We start from the raw sequence: 6,468 nt of genomic DNA on the forward strand, positions 1-6,468 counted from the left end.
TTCCCAATACCTAAAGCGTGCAACAGGCATGTAGTCGTGCGCGAGCTTTTCCTAGAGAATTTAAGTGGGCGCGCTTGGGGAACGCGTGCACTACGGTCCCTAGACCATATATCTGGATCATCACGAGGCGTCGTCGCTTGCTGCTGCGGCCGTCGCAGCCGAAAGTATTTCTAGTTCACTGTAGCCGTGGGTATTCTGCGCGCACAGCAGCGCACAGAAAGAGAGACGCCCAACTCGCGTAACAGCGGCAACGCTGCGTGTGAAAGATTGCAGGTGCACGCTGGTTAGCGTTGGCTTGTTAACAGAATTTTTGTGTAGAAAACTGGAAGGATGCTTCGCTCGGGTTTTGTAGAGACATTGTTATTTTTGATAATATGGCATGTGGGTTTTAACGTCCCGTTGCTGCACCTGGGCGACCTGGGCTATCTTGCAATTGGCCTTTGGTTAATCCGCAACACAAATGACTGAAACGCGCGCACAAAACTATGCAAAACCAATTATCCTTTCTGTACCGTGGGAAATGTACAAACGCGTGTTTTGCGGCCTACCAATGCCTCCCTTGGAAGACTCGTACGAAAAAAAAACTGTCTTCCCTTGCATGGTTACGTGATAAAACCATTAACGTATTGTTTTGCGCTATACTGACTGTTGCAACGTTAAACGCGCACCATACGCGAAACAACTTGCACTTATGGGTCGCCAGTGCTCAGAGTATTTAATTAAATAATTAATTCTGATCAGATCAGGAAAATACATCATCCAAACTTGGTATCGACAAAGCAAGACTGTTGTATATGCCATCTCTGCGCCAAATTACAGCGCGATAAGCGAGCGATTTAGCCGAGAGAAGCATTTTACGGTGCGCGTTTAGCGTTGCAACAGTCTATATTGCAGAGCAACGTACTGCAGACAACCGCTATGAGCGAAAATGAGCGCAAACGGATTTAGGTTTGCTAGTTAAATATATATCCTCAGTTTCATATGCTTCGCGGCTTATAGGGACAGGCGCAAAAGAAAGGTAGGGACTTGTAGGTACTTTTTGGCTAGAGTGGGGATTTTGAGGCAAATTCGGTCGGCAACGCTGCCGCGAAGCGCGTTTGCGAAAAGCATAAAACCCTGTAGTGCAAAAAATTCGTGCACTCTCGCTGTATTCGTGAAGCTGCGAGAGTTGCGTTCGGCAGCGCCACCACGAAATTACGGCGGGCTGTTTCAAAATGGTGGTGAACATTTTCAGCGACAGCCTCAGACGAATCGCTCAACATTCGGCTGTTGTTCAGGCCATCATTCACGCCGGAGCCGAGTTCACACAATGAGGCTCACTTGTAAAGTTGCGCTGGATCCCCTGGGGGCCTGCTTATCCCGGGGCACCACGAGGCTGCAGACAGATGAAAGGGAGGGGGGCGGGGGGGTGCAAATTTTGTGCATATTCCCTGCTTCCCAAAATGCATGAATGGACGCTATCATGAACTTTGGCCCCATTATGGAGAAACCTATTAAGGCGGGAACCCTCAACGCATTAGGCGAAGAGCCTGTCAGCACGACGCACCTCCCCCGTTTGTGCTAATCCGTCCTACACACAAAAACACCACGAAAGCCCACACTGCGGTTATCAGACGTCCAGACGTCTATTCCCGTGCATACCTTCAGCACGTCGCAAATCCGTGCACTACTAGCACTCCCTTCCCGTCTCTCTTTCATTCATATACTCCCGACCGGCGCATAGCACATCCTTCTCAGCTGTTGTTTGCCCGAGCCAGGCCGCCGCGGAAGCATTTGGCTCCACTTCGAGCCACCCTCGAGCCGTGTATGGACTCTGGTCGCAGTCAGTCTACGACCGTATTGTATATCTCTTCCTTTCGGCGTCGATCTTGCAAGATTGCTAGCTTCGCGCCCAAGCCACAAAAAAAAAAAACATTAGGTCCAATTGGGCTTTCGAATGGGAAAATTCGCATTGTGTTTTTGAGACCTCCAACTGTAGTGTCCAATTGAGATGGCATGCGTGTTCAAAGAAAAATAATCAGTTTCCAATTCGATTTTCCCATTCTGTTTTTGGAACGAATTGGAAGCACCAACAGGGGCTTCCAGTTGAAACGCTTATACTCCTGGTGCCCAACTCAAGTGGCTATAGCTCAGCATGCTTGAAGCTTCGACGAGTTCGGCAGGGATTGGGGCAGTGCTTGCATGGCATATAAATCATATATACACTACAGACCTGAAGAGGTGACTCGGGGTTCTATACCTCAATCAGTCATATGGGACTGTCCTCCTGTAGCCAGTGGCACTTTGTTGAGCCAAAGTATTGTATCTAATATCGCATTGCAGCTAATAGTGGAAATGATGAAAACAATTCAGCAGATTCAGCTGTTAATATCTCTTTACAAGAGCATGATTAATTCGTTGCTCTGTGTGTAAAGAGCAATATGCAGATCCCACTCAAGAAAATCATAGGAAGCCACCGACCGTGCTTGGAATCAGGGAACTAATTAATTGGGCTGCCCTATTGAAAGTAAGGAAACCAATTGGGCTACCAAAATGGACCCAGTGTTTCTTTATTTTTGCTGGGCAGACGTGTCTCCGGTTCACTACCTTGACCCCCAAAACTTGATTCGATTCCTACCGTAGCAAAAATTCTAATAGCAGAATAGCCTATCTGCTTATTGGCAATTAGTTGGAAATAAATCTTGGAGATTCCCTGAAGCTGAGAGGTTGCACATCTGCAGGGCTATTAACGTGACAGAGGTCTCCATTTGAAGCATACACGTATGCTATCTTTCAGGAACACTGCAACATCACTAGCAGAGCACAGATCTTCTACACTTACCGTATATATAAATAGGTAGCCTTTACGGGGCTTTTATAGCTTAATGGTGCAGCCATATGTACTGGTGGTGAGTTGTATCAGCAAAACTGTCTAAATAAGACTAGATATTCATAATGTATGTGTTATGTAATACTGAGCATGCTTGCCTGTAACATTCTGTTAGTAATTGAAAACCGCAGTAAATGGTGACATCAAAAGGTATTATAGTGCTGTTCTTGCTTCAAAGTGTACATGTTGCTCCCTCTTAGATTGACACAAACTCATATCAGACTATAATAGCGGACCAAATGCAAAATACACCAATACTTACTTTACAGTATTGACAATTTTCACTAGGCTACCCCTCTCGTATGTTCCTAATCTCTGCTTGAAGCACAAGAGCCAGAAGTCAGCACAGCGCCCACTCCTTTTTTTGTTTTTTGAAAAAAGAAAGTTTTATGAATACAACAACTAGCAAAACATTTCGCATTATGTGTGCACTTTGGGCTGTAATTTAATGTGCTGTGTCCAAGTTCCAGCAAAAAGTTACCACTATTGGCACAATAATCCCGCTCACGCTATTTGGCAGTCAATGCCACCAATACCGCCATCCCTTTCAGACAACATATCCAGGGACCCCAGAACAGGGAGGCAAGGGAGCGGTCGCCCCCCCCCCCCCCCCCCCCCCCACCCCCAACATTTTTCCAGAGGAGGCAGCGCCCCTCCCCCCACCCTCCGGCTACACAACTGCTTGCACCCGGATTATATTTTTGACAAACGATTCAGTTCTGGGATGTTATTAAAGTAAATCACATTGTGGCTGAGCTAGTTATTGGCTTCGTAGCCAGTTGTAAAGGATTTTCAAGCAACCTGGTCATGTCCCAACAGAAGTCGTTGAGTGTCTGACCTTTGCTCATGAGCAAGATTGGCAGAATTGAAACAGATCGATCAGCACGAATTTTTTTAATCCAGTCGATCACTCGTTGTACGTACAGACAGGCCAGAATCAAACGCGAACACATACATGCCGTACTTTTCTAATTTGCAGCGAGATGTTCCTTTCCAACCAGTTTATGAATACATACTTAGGTAGATCGGCATGTGCCCAGAAACATGAATCAGGCTAGTTGTATGCTGCAGCTGAAAGTACACAGGTAAAATATTTTGTTTGTTTGCAAGCGCTGCCCATTTAAATAAAAGTTTTGTATGCATTAACAGCTTTGAACAGCACATAATTTAAAAATACAATTAAAAAATGTAAAACTGTGTAAGTATAACATGAAATAGTTAAATAACAAAACAAACTTGAAGCCTTGCCACCTCACTTAGAAAGAAAGTTCAGGAGTTCCTGAATATATCCCTTGAATTCTGTCAGTAATGAACAACCTTGCAAATATGTTCACAAATTTTCAAGATTTTAGACGTCATGACACACCACTAGAAGTGAGAAAGATGTGGCGAATTCTCGTGTAGCATTGAAGCATTTGGCTCTCTTTGTATGCATCAAATGCTGTCAGATGATCGAGGCTGGTTAAAGGATGTATTAGATCATGTCAAATAGTAAGCCCTCAGGCATGAAACTGCCTGACTATAGCTAGCTGTTCATATAATGTAGGCAAGCACATGCCCTGACAATTAAATCGGCTTATAAACAACATTTCTGTACAGGGACTTTAGAATCAAAAAAGCGACTGGGTGGCAGGAGTATATTTAGAAGGGTTGGCACACCACACTTCTAGACCTCCTCACCTATTGTGAAGCAAAAGTGCCATGGTCAATTACCATACCATTTTTGCTTCACACTTTAAAGTGTAAAGCAAAAATGCCATGGTACGTCACTATTGCATGGAGGCATAATAGAGCCTCCACATAAAAAAAGTGCTTTTATTTTTCGGAAGTCTGCTTTACACCACTGGGATCTGCAATGCCTCAGCAGCAACCTTTGTCATACTCGGTGAGTTTCAGTTCAAAAAGGCTTGCATTATGCCACTTCCAGTATTCATTATTTAATTATAATATAGGATGTGCAAAGATTCTCAAATACTAATCGAATATGTTTGACCCGATTATTCCAAAATTCCCGAATATTCAGCAGCGATTGAAAACCGCACCGATCTTCATTAAATCAACCGTGGCAAAACCGAAATATCTGGGAAAATTATCCAAAGATCGATTTTAAAGTGCCAGGACGAAAGCAGTACAAATGCTTCCTCCTCGCTTTCGTCTCTGTCGTACCGTCGTTTATCGCAGGGCCCTATCACATTCGGACGCCGATAAGCTTGGACCTCATGCAAAATCGCGCAAGTGGGCTTTCCCTCATATGCTCTAGATGGCCGCGACCAGCTTCGAACAATCGCAGCGAGAAAGGGAGTGATTTTCTGTTTGATACTCTCAAAATGTGTTGCATACTTAACGCCTACATCCATGACACTCATACGTCTTGTCGCCTTCACAAATCTTCTAGCGTGAGCTCCGCCAACTCGTTTTGGTGAAGTGACATGCGGGAAAGCCTGCTTGCGGAATTTTGCGCGAGGCTCCCGAAGGAGCGAGCCGAGGTGTCGCAACAGAGCAATTGATCGCGCAAAAAATCCCGCCTATTGCATGGTGCATCGTAACCCGCACACGCCTTAAGCACCTTAAGCGCGCGTAACGGCAGGCATGACGGCAATTGGAGGGCTGGTGTCACTATATGCCATAAAATAGTCTACAGCCACGTTGTTTCGGTTTCTGAGCTCCGCCGCGAGCCCGCGGCGACGGCATCTGTCCTGCGAAGCCACCTACGCGTCGCTAGCAACTTCTTTTTTCCTTTTTTTTTTAAGCAGTTTCGTCGTTCGGACGCCAATGTCCATTCCCCTCGCACACGGAGATCCCAAGGCAAAGCTTGGGCGTCCTCAAAGTTGTCCGGAATTTTTTTTTTTTTTCGGTACACGCGGCAGTGTATTTCTTAACACAACTTCCGTATAATTCGGGTATTCCTTCCTGTCCCATGAAATGCAATTAGGTAATGAGGGTTTACTAGCCATGTTTTTAGTTGATGTTCATTAATGGATTTCGTCGTGTTCATTTTGCATGTCCACATTATACAGGTTGCATACAGTTACACTGTCTAATCAAGCAGTATACATTTCTGCGCATGTATTCTTTTTTTAATGATATGGAGTTAACCTAATTTTTTTCATTTCAGCAATAAATACTATTTTGAAAACAGTGAGGGCAACATTTGCATATTCATTGTTCTTAAATTTTGTTTCTTCACACCGAACAGGTATTTTGAAGGCAGTTTTTCTTAATTCCAATTAGGAAATCAGTATTTACACACCCCTAATTATAATACATGAAAAATCATAAGTGGCTCGCTCAGTGAAGGCTTCCTAAACCCTTCCTCTGTGTCAGGCATGTAGCCAGGGATTTTTTACAGGAGGGGCCCAAGGTAATTTCTTTCAGCTGGCTGTGCACTGCCAAGAGAACAGGGAGCCTCGGGCCCGACCTTGGATATGTGCCTGCTCTCTGGAAATGTGGCCCGTGGCCAGGTACATCCTTGGTCAAAAATCTTTGGCCCACATGCTTTGTTTCCCAGCTGTGTGGTGGGGAGGTTATGGAGTGAAGCTTCGAATCTGTGCTGGACAAGGTGAACCCTCGTCCATCTTTTCTTCGGTCTTTACAGGTGC

Source organism: Amblyomma mixtum, chromosome 3 (assembly GCF_055824585.1).
Source record: "Amblyomma mixtum isolate Tamu chromosome 3, ASM5582458v1, whole genome shotgun sequence".
Classification (NCBI taxonomy): domain Eukaryota; kingdom Metazoa; phylum Arthropoda; class Arachnida; order Ixodida; family Ixodidae; genus Amblyomma; species Amblyomma mixtum.